This window comes from Oncorhynchus nerka, linkage group LG9b (genome assembly GCF_034236695.1).
Source record: "Oncorhynchus nerka isolate Pitt River linkage group LG9b, Oner_Uvic_2.0, whole genome shotgun sequence".
Lineage (NCBI taxonomy): Eukaryota > Metazoa > Chordata > Actinopteri > Salmoniformes > Salmonidae > Oncorhynchus > Oncorhynchus nerka.
The window spans coordinates 7,240,700-7,259,028 of record NC_088424.1 but is presented as its reverse complement, the minus strand read 5'-3'; the positions used below and the strand labels follow the sequence as shown (position 1 = coordinate 7,259,028).

General features: G+C 39.0%; 1 protein-coding gene across 1 annotated transcript in view; it reads right to left on the bottom strand.

Moving 5' to 3' along the window:
* The window catches only part of fam49ba (family with sequence similarity 49 member Ba), a 48,115-nt gene extending 34,637 nt beyond the window's left edge, over positions 1-13,478 (bottom strand). The window contains exon 1 of the mRNA XM_029642273.2: positions 13,336-13,478. The gene's annotated coding sequence lies outside the window, so the exon portion shown is untranslated. The remainder of the gene's footprint in view (positions 1-13,335) is intronic.
* Between the last annotated feature and the right edge of the window lie 4,851 nt (positions 13,479-18,329).

Below are 18,329 nucleotides of genomic sequence, written 5' to 3'. Positions count from 1 at the left end.
GAAAATTGAGAATATTAAGGTTTTTTAAATGCTGCCCAGACAGTAATTCAAACACACAGTATTTTAGATATGTTTGTAGCATACAGTAAATCCAAAATGATTGATTTTATACATGTATAGTACCAATCAAAAGTTTGGACACATCTACTCCCATTCAAAGGGTTTTCTTTCTTTTTAAAATGTTGTAGAATAATAGTGAAGACATCAAAACTATGATATAACACATATGGAATCATGTAGTAACCAAAAAAGTGTTAAACAAATCAAAATATATTTTATATTTCAAATTCTCCAAAGTAGCCACCTTTCGCTTGATGACAGCTTTGCACACTCTTGGCATTCTCTCCACCAGCTTCATGAGGTAGTCACCTGGAATACATTTCAATTAACAGGTGTGCCTTGTTAATAGTTAATTTGTGGAATTTCTTTCCTTCTTAATGCATTTGAACCAATCAGTTCTGTTGTGACAAGGTAGGGGGAGTATACAGAAGATAGCCCTATTTGGTAAAAGACCAAGTCCATATTATGACAAAAACTGCTCAAATAAGCAAAGAGAAATGACAGTCCATCATTACTTTAAGACATGAAGGTCAGTCAATCCGGAGAATTTAAAGAACTTTGAAAGTGCAGTCGCAAAAACCATCAAGCACTATGATGAAACTGGCCATCATGAGGACCGCCACAGGAAAGGAAGAAACCCGGAGTTACCTCTGCTGCAGAGGATAGGTTCATTAGTGTTACCAGCGTCAGATATTGCAACCCAAATAAATGCTTCAGAGTTCAAGCAACAGACACATCTCAACATCAACTGTTCAGGGGAGTCTGCGTGAATCAGGCCTTCATGGTTGAATTGCTGCAAAGAAACCACTACTAAAGGACACCAATAATAAGAAGAGACTTGCTTGGGCAAAGAAACACAAGCAATGAACATTAGACTGGTGGAAATTTTTATTTTGGTCTGAATAGTCCACATTTGAGAATGTGGGGGTGCTGTGCTGGTGACAGTCAGTGATTTATTTAGAATTCAAGTCACACTTAACCAGCATGGCTACCACAGCATTCTGCAGCGATACGCCATCCCATCTCGTTTGTGCTTAGTGGGACTATCATTTGTTTTTCAACAGGACAATGACCCAACACACATCCAGAAGGAGAGTGATGGAGTGCTGCATCAGATGAACTGGCCTCCAAAATCACCCGACCTCAACCCAATTGAGATGGTTTGGGATGAGTTGGACCGCAGAGTGAAGGAAAAGCAGCCAACAAGTGCTCAGCATATGTGGGAACTCCTTCAAGACTGTTGGAAAAGCATTCCAGTTGAAGCTGGTTGAGAGAATGCCAAGAGTGTGTGAAGCTGTCATCAAGTCAAAGGGTGGCTATTTGAAGAATATAAAATATATTTAGATTTGTTTAACACTTTGTTGGTTACTACATGATTCCATATGTAGTATTTCATTGTTTTAACGTCTTCACTATTATTTGTCAATGTAGAAATGAGTTTTAAAAAATAGGAAAATCATTCAATGAGTTGGTTTGTCCAAACTTTTGACTGGTACTGTATATAATCTGGTCTGTCTGTTGGTCTTACAGAATAGCTTGATTTATACTGAACGTACGTATACTCTATCATATATAGACCTACTAGGCCAGAATGTGTGCAGCTAATCATGGTCTTCAGATCACCACCCTGAACCACTCATTTCTAATAGGACTCCCTGTTTAAATAAAGGTTAGAACCACAATTTGATGAATCAGGTGTTACTGCTGGGTTGGAACAAAAGCATACGAAACAAAACAGAAGTTGTTTTGGAGACTCCTGAGGGGTATACTACAAAGCAGAATCAATGAGTTAACTTTGATAAGCAACCAAAATGAACTAGAGATGTTCTGGTTCGTTAAGAAAGCTTCATTTTGGTTGCTTATCAAAGTTAACTACAGATGTTCTGGTTCATTAAGAAAGCTTAACTTTGAAAAGCAACCAAAATGAACTACAGATGTTCTGTTTCGTTAAGAAAGCTTAACTTCAATATGTGTGTTTGGTTGTATCAATTAGATCATGCCCACTTAAAGCTTACATTTCAAAAATGTAATTCATAATTTTTAGGAACATTTGCTGGCTAACTCCTTGATCCTGCTTTGTAGTTTACCCCTCTAGTCTACTGCATACCCATGTATCTGTGTATCTTTGTAGTTTACCCCTCTAGTCTACTGCATACCCATGTATCTGTGTATCTTTGTAGTTTACCCCTCTAGTCTACTGCATACCCATGTATCTGTGTATCTTTGTAGTTTACCCCTCTAGTCTACTGCATACCCATGTATCTGTGTATCTTTGTAGTTTACCCCTCTAGTCTACTGCATACCCATGTATCTGTGTATGTTTATCTAGTCTACTGTATCTTTGTTGTAGTTTACCCCTCTAGTCTACTGCATACCCATGTATCTGTGTATCGTTGTAGTTTACCCCTCTAGTCTACTGCATACCCATGTATCTGTGTATCTTTGTAGTTTACCCCTCTAGTCTACTGCATACCCATGTATCTGTGTATCTTTGTAGTTTACCCCTCTAGTCTACTGCATACCCATGTATCTGTGTATCTTTGTAGTTTACCCCTCTAGTCTACTGCATGCCCATGTATCTGTGTAACTTTGTAGTTTACCCCTCTAGTCTACTGCATACCCATGTATCTGTGTATATTTGTAGTTTACCCCTCTAGTCTACTGCATACCCATGTATCTGTGTATATTTGTAGTTTACCCCTCTAGCCTACTGCATACCCATGTTTCTGTGTATCTTTGTAGTTTACCCCTCTAGTCTACTGCATATTCATGTATCTGTGCCATGGAATAAAAGGGGAACGAGAGAGCACAGAAAAATGCCAAGAGCAGAAGAGGTGTGATCCGCAACTTGGGGGAAACCTGTGTGAACTTGCCACCCATCGCGTGACTGTGCATACATGTCTGACTGAAACATGCGTCTGAATGAACATACTTTGCAAATCTAGTTGAATGCTTTAGTGGGATCCACAACAAAACATTGTGACATACTAGACAGAATTAACATTTTGTAGAGGTGTACTATTTACGCATCGCAGGTGTAGGCCTATGGACTTGTGTGCTTGAAGTACAACTCAATGCATCATTTCACCAGTTTATTCAATTAGGGAGAGGCCTACATACAGTATTGTTTATTCCACCAAGGCATGCTACCACCAACTACTGAATCTGAGCGTTAGCCTCCTTTTTCCAGAGGCAGGCCTGCTATGCAGCCTCTGTGTCTTGAACTCATGTACACACACACACACACGTACACACTAGAGGTCGACCGATTATGATTTTTCAACGCCGATACCGATACCCATTATTGGAGTTCCAAAGAAAGCAGATACCGATTAATTGGTCGATTTTTATATATTTGTAATAATGACAATTACAACAATACTGAATGAACAATGAACACTTTTATTTTAACTTAATATTATACATAATTAAAATACATTTAGTCTCAAATAAATAATGAAACATGTTCACTTTGGTTTAAATAATGCAAAAACACAGTGTTGGAAAAGAAAGTAAAAGTGCAATATGTGCCATGTAAGAAAGCTAACGTTTCCGTTCCTTGCTCAGAACATGAGAACATATGAAAGCTGGTGGTTCCTTTTAACATGAGTCTTCAATATGCCCAGTTAAGAAGTTTTAGGTTGTTGTTATTATTGGAATTATAGAATTTCTCTCTACACCATTTGTATTTCATATACCTTTGACTATTGGATGTTATTATAGGCACTATAGTATTGCCAGCCTAACCTCGGGAGTTGATAGGCTTGAAGTCATAAACAGTGCTGTGCTTCAAGCATTGCTAAGAGCTGCTGGCAAACGCAGGTAAGTGCTGTTTGAATGAATGCTTACGAGCCTGCTGCTGAATGCCGATTACTGATTGTTATGAAAACTTGAAATCGGCCCTAATTAATCAGTCGACCTCTAGTACACATGCACAAACAAAACTATTTTTTTTACCATGGACACTTCTACAAAGGTTTTGTAAAGGATTTATAAAATAGTAAAACGCAACTACAAAGGAGCTACTTTAGCTTCATAACCAATTTGAATGCTTGCCAGTTATTGAACCTCAGCAACATAAAGCATTCACAAAAGATTATGGAGAAAACATGAAGCAAAGCAAGCATGTAAATAAATTCTTTAGGAAGTGTGTACATTATGTTGTTCCTAGGCCGTCATTGAAAATAAGAATCTGTTCTTAACTGACTTGCCTAGTTAAATAAAGGTAAAATAAATTTTAAAAAATGTACAGATAATATCTCATTAATATCTATAAACAACAGAAATCTCTTTAGAAAACTACATCTTATTGACCAAGCACAGTGTTTAGAATTTTAAATCTAGGAGCTCTGAGAAGGTGTAATATTAGGCATTGTTATTGCCTAGGGGTTTAAACTCAGTGATGCACAACAGCAATAGTTGCTTTGACATTCTGACTGCCGATACCACATTTTACAATAAGTATTATGGTAAACACATTAAAGGGCACCCTCCCACTGTTTTAGTACAACGCTGAGGGATGGGGCCTGGGAAATGTAACCACTCTCAAATTCATAGACAGAGCTATTGATGCAAGGACTGACCATCCATGGGATACAAATTATAGTGTTATCCTTGTTTTGAGGCTAGGCAGTGTTTGTTCACAAACAATGGAGTACAAAATACTTATATGTTGGATTCTGATGGGTTAGACATTTGAACTATTCTAACTATTTTAAGTTATATTCTATTCTATATAATTATTTAAACGTCCAAAAATGGATGTACCAATCACAGATTGGCACTGTAAATGGATACATTTCAGAAGAATGTAACTTTACTAGAGTCAAGCTGGGATTCAATCCGATCATACTTGTAGACCATGTGTATTTTAAAGAAAATGTTACGGTTTCTGCAGAGATCGCATTCAAGGTAAATGCTGCAGATATTGGCTCAATTGAAAATTACCTTTAAAGCCACAATATGTAGAAATGTCTCCGCCATTTCCTGGTTGCTAAAATTCTATCATGTTCGACTAATTTCAGTTTTTGACAAAATCATTGTACAATCTAAATCACTGAGAAATAGCGCACACAGAAGGGATCTACCGCTTGCTGTCAATGAGAATGACAGATCGATAAACACACATTTATTTTTGCATTTGGTCAGGTCGCCCACAAAGCTACATACTGGAACTTTAAAATGTCAAGCATGCTACAGCATAATTTTGGATTGAACCCTGCCTATGTGTTACCCTCAATTCAATGTATCATGCTAATTTCTAAAGGAGGGTAAGATGACGAAAAAGACAACTCAAAATATGTTGAAGGCTTCTGGGGACTAGTTCACATTGCTTTAGTCCTGCAGCGTGTTGCAGAGTGTTTAAAGACGGATGTGTCAATTTTATAGTGTGACAAATGTGCTACATCAGACACAAGCCACCCAGGAAGTTACAAAGTATCAGACTGGCATTTCCTCTGTATTTGTGTTTGGCTGTCTCTCTTGTCTTCTCCACTCAATTCTTTTTTTGGCAATGTGTCAGTGTCTATCTTCAGTCTGTCAAACAGACATGCCAAGCTTAACAACACATTGAACAAATTGTAGCCAACTAACAAAGGTAAACGCTACATCTGTTGGTGACATACACCAGAGACAAACTCCAATTTCTCTTTCAGACCAGCAATAGACCATTAGTATAGCAGCAATGTGGTCTAGGAAAATCCAGATGTTTACTTAACAGATGTGACATGCAGTGTGTGATTGTGATAACATGTTGTTGTATTCATAATGTAATCATCATGCTACATCCATGTTCTCTGCAACTTTATGTAAAAAATTATATCACAGGTAAACCTAAAACATTCAAGGAAGGAATAAAAACGTCATAACACCAGTACAAGCAGTGCATCTTCATTACCAAAACACTAGCATCCATGAAAGACCCCTGGCATACAGGAGAGAGACAAGAGGCCAAACACAAATCAACACTTACAGAACTAGCTAGTCAGACAAGTATCTTTGCCTTAAGGCTATGTCAAGCCGCACTTAAGTTACGCTGCAGCACATAGGAATGCACAGCCAAAACCTAGACTTTCACTGACACAATAATGGCCACCTTCTGGTCCTGCCCTATGCAGACTAAACCTTGCTCTCCTATCATTTTGATTTCCATAACACTTCTTAGGCTCAACATTATAGTATTCACACACCAGAGATACAGTTACCTCTACATACAGTACCTTGAACACGTATGCATTCTTCTGCTGCAAGGTAAATGTTAAGGCAGAATCTACAGTTGAAGTAAGAAGTTTACATACACCTTAGCCAAATACATTTAAACTCAGTTTTTCATAATTCCTGACATTTAATGCTAGTAAAAATGCCCTGTCTTAGGTCAGTTAGGATCACTACCTTATTTTAAGAATGTGACATTTCAGAATAATAGTAAAGAGAATTATTTATTTCAGCTTTTATTTCTTTCATCACATTCCGAGTGGGTCAGAAGTTTACATACACTCAATTAGTATTTGGTAGCATTGCATTTACATTGTTAACTTGTGTCAAATGTTTCGGGTAGTCTTCCACAAGCTTCCCACAATAAGTTGGGTGAATTTTGACCCATTCCTCCTGACAGAGCTGGTGTAACGGAGTCAGGTTTGTTGGCCTCCTTGCTCGCACACGCTTTTTCAGTTCTGCCCACAAATGTTCTATAGGATTGAGGTCAGGACTTTGTGATGGCCCCTCCAATACCTTGACTTTGTTGTCATTAAGCCATTTTGCCAAAACTTTGGAAGTATGCTTGGGGTCATTGTCCATTTGGAAGACCCATTTGCGACCAAGCTTTAACTTCCTGACTGATGTCTTGAGATGTTGCTTCAATATATCCACATAATTTTCCTTCCTCATGATGCCATCTATTTGTGAAGTGCACCAGTCCCTCCTGCAGCAAAGCACCCCCACAACATGATGCTGCCACCCCAGTGCTTCACAGTTAGGATGGTGTTCTTCAGCTTGCAAGCCTCCCCCTTTTTCCTCCAAACATAACAATGGTCATTATGCCAAACAGTTGTATTTTTGTTTCATCAGAACAGATGACATTTCTACAAAAAGTACAATCTTTGTCCCCATGTGCAGTTGCAAACCGTAGTCTGGCTTTTTTATGGTGGTTTCAGCTTCTTCCTTGCTGAGCGGCCTTTCAGGTTATGTCAATAAAGGACTCATTTTACTGTGGATATAGATACTTTTGTACCTGTTTCCTCCAGCATCTTCACAAGGTCCTTTGCTGTTGTTCTGGGATTGATTTGCACTTTTCGCACCAAAGTACGTTCATTTCTAGGAAACAGAAGGTGTCTCCTTCCTGAGTGGTATGACGGCTGCGTGGTCCCATGGTGTTTATACTTGCGTACTATTGTTTGTACAGATGAACGTGGTGCCTTCAGGCATTTGGAAATTGCTCCCAAGGATGAAACAGACTTGTGAAGGTCTACCATTGTTTTTCTGAGGTCTTGGCTGATTTCTTTTGATTTTCCTATGATGTCAAGCAAAGAGGCACTGAGTTTGAAGGTAGGCCTTGAAATACATCCACAGGTACAACTCCAATTGACTCAAATGATGTCAATTAGCCTCTCAGAAGTTTCTAAAGCCATGACATCCTTTTCTGCAATTTTCTAAGCTGTTTGAAAGCACAGTAAACTTAGTGATTGTAAACTTCATGCACAAAGTAGATGTCCTAACCGACTTGCCAAAACTATAGTTTGTTAACAAGAAATTTGTGGAGTGGTTGAAAAATGAGTTTTACTGACTACAAGTGTATGTAAACTTCCGACTTCAACTATATTTCCTGCTATTCAATGGCTATTTAATTTAATGATACAGAATATTTTGAGTAGAATATAACTTATAAACGCCTCAGAATAACCCAATAATGTAATTTTTCACCCCCAAAAAATATTGGTAGACCGAGAGCTGTCTATTCTTTCGACCAATCGATTGGTTGACATTTCTTAATTCGATTGTGCTCAGACATGCTGTGCTGTGTTTAAAAAATGACAGCGAGTGAATGTGTGACTAGCACCCGTTGTCTCTCTGTCCTCCCTGCTGCTGCGACAACTACAGAACTTCATCAGTGTTTATCGTGCTGTCCATGTTGCTGAAGCCTCAACATAATTACAGCAATTTCTGACTGAGAAGTCCTGATACCGAAACTGATTCCCTATTCCTCAACTCTTGCTGTCTTTACATGACACATGTATGCATCGCATGTAGGTGACCAATAGGGCCTGAACTATAGCATATCATAGTCACATCAATATATTGGTTATAACAAACTCTGAACACATGTGACAGCAAAATGGATGCAGAGGACGTGGCAAATAAACTCTAAACAGGGGCATGTTTACTGGTTGCTTGCGAGGTAAAGGGGAAGTCAGATGTGTGGAATAAATTTGACTGGAAAATACTGGAGATCAAGAAAAAGAAGGTAAGGAGAAAGTACTGCGTGCATAATATGTGGATCAAACATGTGCTGTTAGATTACAATATAATGTTCTGACCATTTGGAACAATGTAAACAACACTAAATACATGACAAGCGTACCAGAGAGTCTGTCGTAATGTTTTTTTTCGTAAAGCCTTTATTACAGCGAAGACTAAAAACAGTCACATTCATTTGTGAATGCAATTTCCAAAATGGAACGGTGTATTTTTTGTTTATGCTAATTCTCCAAGGGTCGCTTTATTTTAAAACTAAAACTAAAATGCTTGATTGCATTTCAAATCATGAATGACTCGTCTGCTGTGTGATGACATGAACAAATTAATGACTATGATACATAACCTATATCATTTTAAAATATAGGCCTAAGTGAGTTACGGTTTTAAGAGTAAACAGGATGCACTCTTTGGCCTGCAGCTCGGTGGTGGTTACACAAAGCTGCTATACTAAGCCTACTAATAATAACAACATAATAATAACGATACGGAGATCAAGAAAAAGGAGGGTTATTATTATTATAAATATTACTTTTCTGACAATTTGGAAGAGTGTAAACAACACTAAATAAATGATAAGTAATACCAGAGAGGCTGTTCTAACTAATAAAACGTGTAAAGCCTTTATTTCAGCTTAGCAAACATTAAAAACAGACACATTTGTGAAATTGTTTAACTGACACGTGGTTGTGTGAAGCTTGGTGTGAAGCTTGGTGTGAAGCTTGGTGCTCACTGAAACAGTAGGCTATTAAAAACACACAAGCAGAAACAGGATCTGTCTTATTTCTGTAGATATATATATATGGATGATTTATAAAGACAGCCACATTTAACAGTTAGGTTATTGATTACAGACCTAATTAAGTTGGGGTTTCCTCTCTCCTCACTTTTCTTAGACAATAAGGCAGGGGCTGTTTTCTCGTCTCCTAACTCCGCTTCTCCCTCTACCGCATTGTTCTCAACACCAATATGCTGGTTAACTTTGCTATTATGCACATAGCAACATGGTCTAGGAAAAGGCGCAATTCAACAGCGCACTGATGTTTCAGAACCGCAGACAATGACCGCTATCCAATGCAGGAGAAAGTGCATTTGTTATAAAATAATAAAATGTTTATTAGTATTGCACCATTGTTCTTTCATAATAAAACAATATACCATTTCAGTAGCACAAGTCTTAGTGATGGACCGTGCCATCCTCCACAATGGATTAGTCCACTCAGACAGGAACCAATCAGACTGGTGTCTTGTACACCATTCAAATATTTAATTGGTTTGCTACTGCTCGACTAAAGAAATCTGTCAACATACTATCGACCAAACAATCAACCAGTCAACTAAATGGAGACGGACCTATTTAAAATGATGTCAGTCTTTACATCTATGAATTTGAAAGTGGTTAGATTTCTCTTGCCCAGTGACAGGGCTGCCGTTGGGCTGATACATCTAGAATGCCATGATGTGTAAACATTCTGCCAGAGCAGATGTAGAAGCATGAACAAACTCAATCACTATGTTACAACTCATAATCATTCCAATATTAGGAACTTCATCACTATGTTACAACTCATAATCAGTCCAATATTAGGAACTTCATCACTATGTTACAACTCATAATCATTCCAATATTAGGAACTTCATCACTATGTTACAACTCATAATCATTCCAATATTAGGAACTTCATCACTATGTTACAACTCATAATCATTCCAATATTAGGAACTTCATCACTATGTTACAACTCATAATCATTCCAATATTAGGAACTTCATCACTATGTTACAACTCATAATCATTCCAATATTAGGAACTTCATCACTATGTTACAACTCATAATCAGTCCAATATTAGGAACTTCATCACTATGTTACAACTCATAATCAGTCCAATATTAGGAACTTCATCACTATGTTACAACTCATAATCATTCCAATATTAGGAACTTCATCACTATGTTACTACTCATAATCATTCCAATATTAGGAACTTCATCACTATGTTACAACTCATAATCATTCCAATATTAGGAACTTCATCACTATGTTACAACTCATAATCATTAAAATATTAGGAACTTCATCACTATGTTACTACTCATAATCATTCCAATATTAGGACTTCATCACTATGTTACAACTCATAATCATTAAAATATTAGGAACTTCACCACTATGTTACTACTCATAATCATTAAAATATTAGGAACTTCATCACTATGTTTACTACTCATAATCATTCCAATATTAGGAACTTCATCACTATGTTACTACTCATAATCATTCCAATATTAGGAACTTCATCACTATGTTACAACTCATAATCAGGTAAATATTAGGAACTTCATCACTATGTTACTACTCATAATCATTAAAATATTAGGAACTTCATCACTATGTTACAACTCATAATCATTCCAATATTAGGAACTTCATCACTATGTTTACTACTCATAATCATTCCAAGTTGAACTGGACTGACCACTTGCTCAGATTCTCTGCACCTTGGCACACATGCACCCACTCATGCACACAACCACACAGACGTACACACACACATCACAACTGCTGCTACCAGACTCTTAATAAACTGCTGAATTTAAAAATGTCTCCCCCATCCCCATCCTTCCCCGATACACGTGTAAATATTGAACTATAAATTGGGCCTTCCTGTATTATACTGATGCTAAAATGTTTATTCTATTCCACTGAGCCATTTACTTTATGTTCGTATTCTTATAATTTATTATTTATTATTGTTGTTGCATTGTCTAGAAGGAACCTGCAAGTAAGCATTTCGTTGGACAATGTATACCATGTGTATCCTGTACATACGACTAATAAAACTTGAACTTAATTTAGCAAAAGGTTTACTCTAAAACATGACTTCTTACTTAGAAAAATCAATATCAATAAAAGTTACATCTCCCAAGAAGACTTCCACTATTGGCTGGCTGTTCCAAATGTGGACAGACCTGAAAGGACGGCACAAACTGAGAAGAGCCCATAGCGGCAGTCTTGGTTGATTTGAAGGAAGTCACCTTGCTGTGGATCTCATGTAGCTGAGTAATAACTCTAACCACAAAGTGGTCCCACTTTGAAATGGAATTACAGTCTAGTATACTACATAAACCAATATAGTACTTATAACTGCAATACCTGTTTGCAGCATGCACAATTTCAAGGGTTTGCAAATAAACAGACAATAGCTGAACATGAGGTGTTTACTCTATCCACTAGTAACTGACACCACAGCAAAGAGATTGAGAGGTTCATCTCATTACAAAGGATGTATACCAAAAGATAGCATTGCAGTAGAGTCAGACATCAACTCCCACACTGAAGCTTTCAGTAAGTTCTCTGCACAGGTTTTTAACTCAAATAAAGTATGATCTGTGAAGTACAAGGCAATACACAACTCCAGCAAGCAGAACTAACAGACAAAGAACATTCTTAGTATGATGAGCCTTTAAAGCTGCAATATGTAACTTTTTGGGCTGTCCGACCATATTCACATAGAAATATAAGTGTTAGATCTGTCATTCCCATCGAAAGCAAGTCTAAGAAGCGGTAGATCTGTTCTATGTGCGGTATTTCTATACTTCCCGTTCTTAAGTTTCGTTTTTGCGTCTTGCACTTTCGGTTTTGTACACCAGTTTCAAACAGGTGAAAAAAACTATATTTTTGGTTCTGGAAAATATATTTCGCCGCTGTTTAGATGGTACAATGACTCTCTACGCTATACTTTCGTGTCTTGTCACTTAAACCGAATTTAGGCTAATTATTCGAATTTTAAGAACCAGGAAATGGAGGAGCTATATCTGCATAGCGCATCTCAAGTCCTTTGATTTCCATGCAGAATCATCAACCTTGTTCTTACAGATGCAATGCATGTCAAAGCACAGGTGACAGTGTCCTTTCTGTTTCATCACTGGCTATTGCTTCCTAAAATCTGCTAAACGTCCTTCTGCATATATTGTACCATCATTCAAGTGAATGCCTATACGACCTCTTATCTTTGCATATATCGTAGTATCATTCAAGTGAATGCCGATAAGACCGCTTCTCTCCTGCTGCTTACCTTCTTTCTCTCCTGGGAAATGTTATCAAGGCTGAATAACTGTTTGTAGTCTACTTGTAACCTTCAATAAAAAAATCTATTGTATTGTATCGTTACACAAAATTACATTGTTGCACAAAATAACCCATCTCAAACTACAAGTAACAATGCATAAGATCGGCAAAGCAAATGAGAGAACTTGGCGAATTAAATGCGTGTTTTGAATAAACAAAATGAGGAAGTGGTATAATTACTTTTGAAAAGCTGCCTTCACATTGAGGAAGTATGAGAATAGTTTTGCTTTTTTCCTTTCAATTTGTAAAGACTGGTTCTATTCTCACACCAGCAGAACTTCAGTTCTGTGTTCAACTATAACCATTTCGCTAATTATTTGACATAAGCATGATCATTCTTTGAGATGAGAATTTAAATCAACAAATTGCTTTCTCTTAGGCTATGCAATTTTCAGCCGTCGAGTTCATATCTGAGTTTGCTTTATCAGTTTATAACAATTTGAAGTATATAGGCCTAGGCTATCACTCAGGCGCCCAACTTCATTTGTTTACAGACAAAGTGTTTCAACATGCTACAACCAAAACATTAACACATTTTTTTAGTCATGATACCTGTTGCTAATGCCTGAAATTATGCTGCGCGTTTGTAGTAACCCTACAAAGATGAATTGAAGACACTTTAGTACCTTCAAAGTGAAAGCACAACAGTAGATTACAGTCCAGATAAACACATACCTTCAAGATCGAGAAAGTATAGGTCTACACCTGGAATCGATAAGGAAATCTTCGTATTAACACGTAGAACTCAAAACAACCAGGTACGCGGTCCCGTGTGCCTCCTTTTGCATGACAGGCCAACCCGGAAAAATGATGGTTGTCAATTGCACAGGTTCCTTCTAGTACTGCGGATTATTTGTATGACGTCACCAGCCATCACCGAGAGGGCTGAACCGAGGTAAAGTAGGTTTTATATCAGACATTCAACAGACATTTGACGTTAAATCTCTTGCTCACAATCGCTTTTGCATTGTCATAGAAACATCAAAACAAGTGCTAATTATTTAAAAAATGGCTGGCCTACTTTTACAACCTTTGATTTGCATAAACAGTTGTGTTGATTTGATAGAAATAATCAAATCATACAAAAATGCATTTTAATATTTTATCCTCAATACATTTTTTATGGATCATCATAGAAGCATCAAACTAAAACTAAATGATTCAAACCATCAATGGAACTGACACAAGGCATCACCGCCATACAAGTTTTGGTTTCGCTAATTGTGTTACAGAATTACCTGCCGGTGACTTTTAGCACACCATCTCACAGCCCTCTCTCAGAGACAAAATATGTAACTGGCCCTTCCCACCTCTGGCCCGAACCAAACCGATTGGTTGCTAGGGATCAGGTTGCCAGGTGCCTTATCATACCGTGGGGTCAGCCAATAGAGGGAGGGACATTGTAGTTGTGTATATTACTGCTGGTTGGTCAGTAGTAGTAGAGGGAGGGACATTGTGGTTTTTCCCACATGCTACAAGTTGCACTGTGCCAGGGTGTCTTCAGACCAGGGTATCTGTGATGGGATTTGGTTTGTTAGTTTGATGTGAGGACTGTTAATGATGTTTGTTGTACTAATGATTCTGATGTGCTGCTTGAAACATGAAATCTGTTAATATCAAGCAAAGGAAACCCAGTGCCTAAATGATGGTCCAAATGCAAACCCTCAGTCCAGCTACAGTACATATATATACTGTACGTACTGGGCATGTCATGGTTGCATCCACACTGGTAGGAGGAAAAGTGTCATGGTTGCATCCACACTGGTAGGAGGAAAAGTGTCCCCTGTCCTCGCTCCGTCTGTCATGGCCCGGTATGTTTCTACTTGCCTGTCAGCAGGGGCCCATTTCATAATGGAGGATTTGTGGGACTTTAAAGTTTATGAATTGATGTTCTCATATGAATGGCATGTCATTTATGCTATATGAACAGCTGTTCTTGGAAGATGTTAAACTACTATATGAATCTGTTACTTTGAGGTTCTGGTCCTGTGAAACAAATTGTCAACAGGAAGAGGAGACATTGCCCTGCCCTATAACTCCCTAGACTCCAAGGGCACGGGGCTGGATTTCTACTAAGCTAACATATTGCTCTCTGTGGACTAAGGAAGAGGAGACATTGCCTTGCCCTATAACTCCCTAGACTCCAAGGGCACGGGGCTGGATTTCTACTAAGCTAACATATTGCTCTCTGTGGACTAAGGAAGAGGAGACATTGCCCTGCCCTATAACTCCCTAGACTCTAGGGGCACGGGGCTGGATTTCTACTAAGCTAACATATTGCTCTCTGTGGACTAAGGAAGAGGAGACATTGCCCTGCCCTATAACTCCCTAGACTCTAGGGGCACGGGGCTGGATTTCTACTAGGCTAACATATTGCTCTCTGTGGACTAAGGAAGAGGAGACATTGCCCTGCCCTATAACCCCCTAGACTCTAGGGCCACGGGGCTGGATTTCTACTAAGCTAACATATTGCTCTCTGTGGACTAAGGAAGAGGAGACATTGCCCTGCCCTATAACTCCCTAGACTCTAAGGGCACGGGGCTGGATTTCTACTAAGCTAACATATTGCTCTCTGTGGACTAAGGAAGAGGAGACATTGCCCTGCCCTATAACTCCCTAGACTCTAGGGCACTCTCTGTAGATTAAGGGCCCTATAACTCCCTAGACTGGATTTCTACTAAGCTAACATATTGCTCTCTGTGGACTAAGGAAGAGGAGACATTGCCCTGCCCTATAACTCCCTAGACTCTAGGGCCACGGGGCTGGATTTCTACTAAGCTAACATATTGCTCTCTGTGGATTAAGGAAGAGGAGACATTGCCCTGCCCTATAACTCCCTAGACTCTAAGGGCACGGGGCTGGATTTCTACTAAGCTAACATATTGCTCTCTGTGGACTAAGGAAGAGGAGACATTGCCCTGCCCTATAACTCCCTAGACTCTAGGGGCACGGGGCTGGATTTCTACTAAACTAACATATTGCTCTCTGTGGACTAAGGAAGAGGAGACATTGCCTTGCCCTATAACTCCCTAGACTCTAGGGGCACGGGGCTGGATTTCTACTAAGCTAACATATTGAATATTTTAAGTTGGTCATACCAAGGATAGTTTAGCCATTAGATGTATACTTGTAGGATCCCTGTAGGTATAAAACGAATATAAAAAAATATATAACAAAAATATTTTTACATGTATTTGATGAAACTTACTGCTATTATCCTTTCGAAACACATTGAATAACAGATTCATACATGGAAAACCAGATTGAGAGAGTGGTCATAATAGTTTGTAGCCCAAACTGTTCGGCGTACAGACGTTTTCATTACATTTACATTTACATTTAAGTCATTTAGCAGACGCTCTTATCCAGAGCGACTTACAAATTGGTGCATTCACCTTATGACATTTTCGTGAGAAGACCGAATTTCGTAATGTCTCCTGGACTTTCAAACACCTCCGTAGCTCTGCCACTTTTCACCGCAGATGCGGAAGGCCGATATCGGCAGATGCTGAGGATTGAGACTTGGCCCATAGCTTAAACGGACAGATTTTGATGGGGATTGTATTAATATGCTAATTAGGTGCATGCATTGACTCCATATTTTAAAATGATGTGTGCATGTGTTGGAGTGTCAGTGTCAGTATGTGTGAGTGTATGGGTAGAGTCCAGTGTGTGTGCACAGTCAAAAAATAGTAAAAGGGTCGTTGCAGATTGTCCAGGTAGCTATTTGGTTAACTATTTAGCAGTCTTATGGCTAGGGGTAGAAGCTGTTCAGGAACCTTTTGCTCCCAGACTTGAATGGCTGGAGTCTGACCATTTTTAGGGCCTTCCTCTGACACCGCCTGGTATAGAGGTCCTGGATGGCAGGGAGTTCGACCCCAGTGATGTACTGGGACATATGCACTACCCTTATGGACGGATGCAGAGCAGTTGCCATACCAAGCTGTGATGCAGCCTGTCCAGACACTCTCCATGGTGTTGCTGTTGAATATTTTAAGGATCTGAGGGCCCATGCCAAATCTTTTCAGCTTCCTGAGGCGGAAGAGGCGTTGTCGTGCCCTGTTCGTGACTGTGTTGGTGTGTTTGGACCATGATAGGTCCTTAGCGATGTGAACACAAGGAACTTAAAGCTCTTGACCCACTCCTGTACAGCCCAGTTGATGGAATGGGGGCGTGTTTGGCCAGGATCCTTTACTGGGATTCATGGACATTAGCTGCAGCCACCTCGTCCATTCAGCCACCTCGTCCAGTCAGCCACCTCGTCCAGTCAGCCACCTCTTCCAGTTCATCTTGAGTTAGTGATTTATTGAAAATATTGAAAAATACATTTTGAGCAATTGAGATTCAGTAGATACTGTTGATAAATGGTTTACAGAACTAAAGCTAAATCGATTTTTTTTAAGAAAGAGACAAAGTTTTTCAATATAATAAGAGGGTGAAGCCATGAAGATAGGATTAATCATGAAATGTTTTAAATATTCTCTGCATTCTGTTATCCTCTTTTTGATCTCAGTCCTTCCTGTTTCTCCAATTAAAGTATCTGTCTCGTCTTTGAACTTCTTTCCCAGATGTTTTTAGAATATTTTGCACTTGTTTTGATGTTTCTACCACAATCAATGCAAAAGTTATTGCGAACAAGAGATTTAAATGCATTTTTAAATGATTTCCTTATTTCTATCAAATCAACACATACATTTTTATGCAAATCAAAGGTTGTATCTGGTGTAATTCTCCTGTCTTATCTGGTGTCCTGTGTGAATTTAAGTATGCTCTCCCTCTCGAAGGACCTGAACCCTAGGACTAGACCTCAGGCCTGATGACTCCTGGCTGTCCCCAGTCCACCTGGCCATGCTGCTGCTCCAGTTCCTGTTCACCGGACGTGCTACCTGGTCCAGGACCTGCTGTTTTCGACTCTCCTTCTCTCTCCCTCGTCTCTACCACACCTGCTGTCTAGACCTCTGAGTGCTCGGCTATGAAAATCCAACTGACATTTGGTTGTAACCTCTACAACCACTGATTATTATTTGACCCAGCTGGTCATCTATGAACGTTTGAACGTCTTGAAGAACAATCTGGCCATGTTCTGTTATAATCTCCACCTGGCACAGCCAGAAGAGGACTGGCCACCCCTCAGAGCCAGGTTCCTCTTTGAGTTTCTTCCTAGGTTCCTGCCTTTCTAGGGAATTTTTCCTAGACACCATGCTTCTACATCTGAATTTCTTGCTGTTTGAGGTTTTCGGCTGGGTTACTGTATAAGCACTTTGTGACATATGCTGATGTAAAAAGTGCCTTATAAATACATTTGATTTGATTTATAAAAGTAGGCCAGACATTTTTAGAATAATTAGCACTTGTTTTGATGTTCCTATGACAATCAATGCAAAAGTTATTGCGAACGAGAGATTTAAAGGGGAATGTCTGATATAAAACCTACTTTACCTCGGTGAGGGACCTCATAACTATAAAAGGAATTGATTTTGCAAGTAGGAAGTGACACTTTTGTGACAGCAGCAATCTGAACGCAGATGCTGTGTGCAATTGTATTCAACGTGTGATGGCTTTTGGCATTGATACACTAGGCCAAGCCCATCTTTCTCATTCACTTATTTTGGCTACTACGACTCTGACATTGGGGCAGGACACATTTTGCGACTGTAATCTGGGGTTAT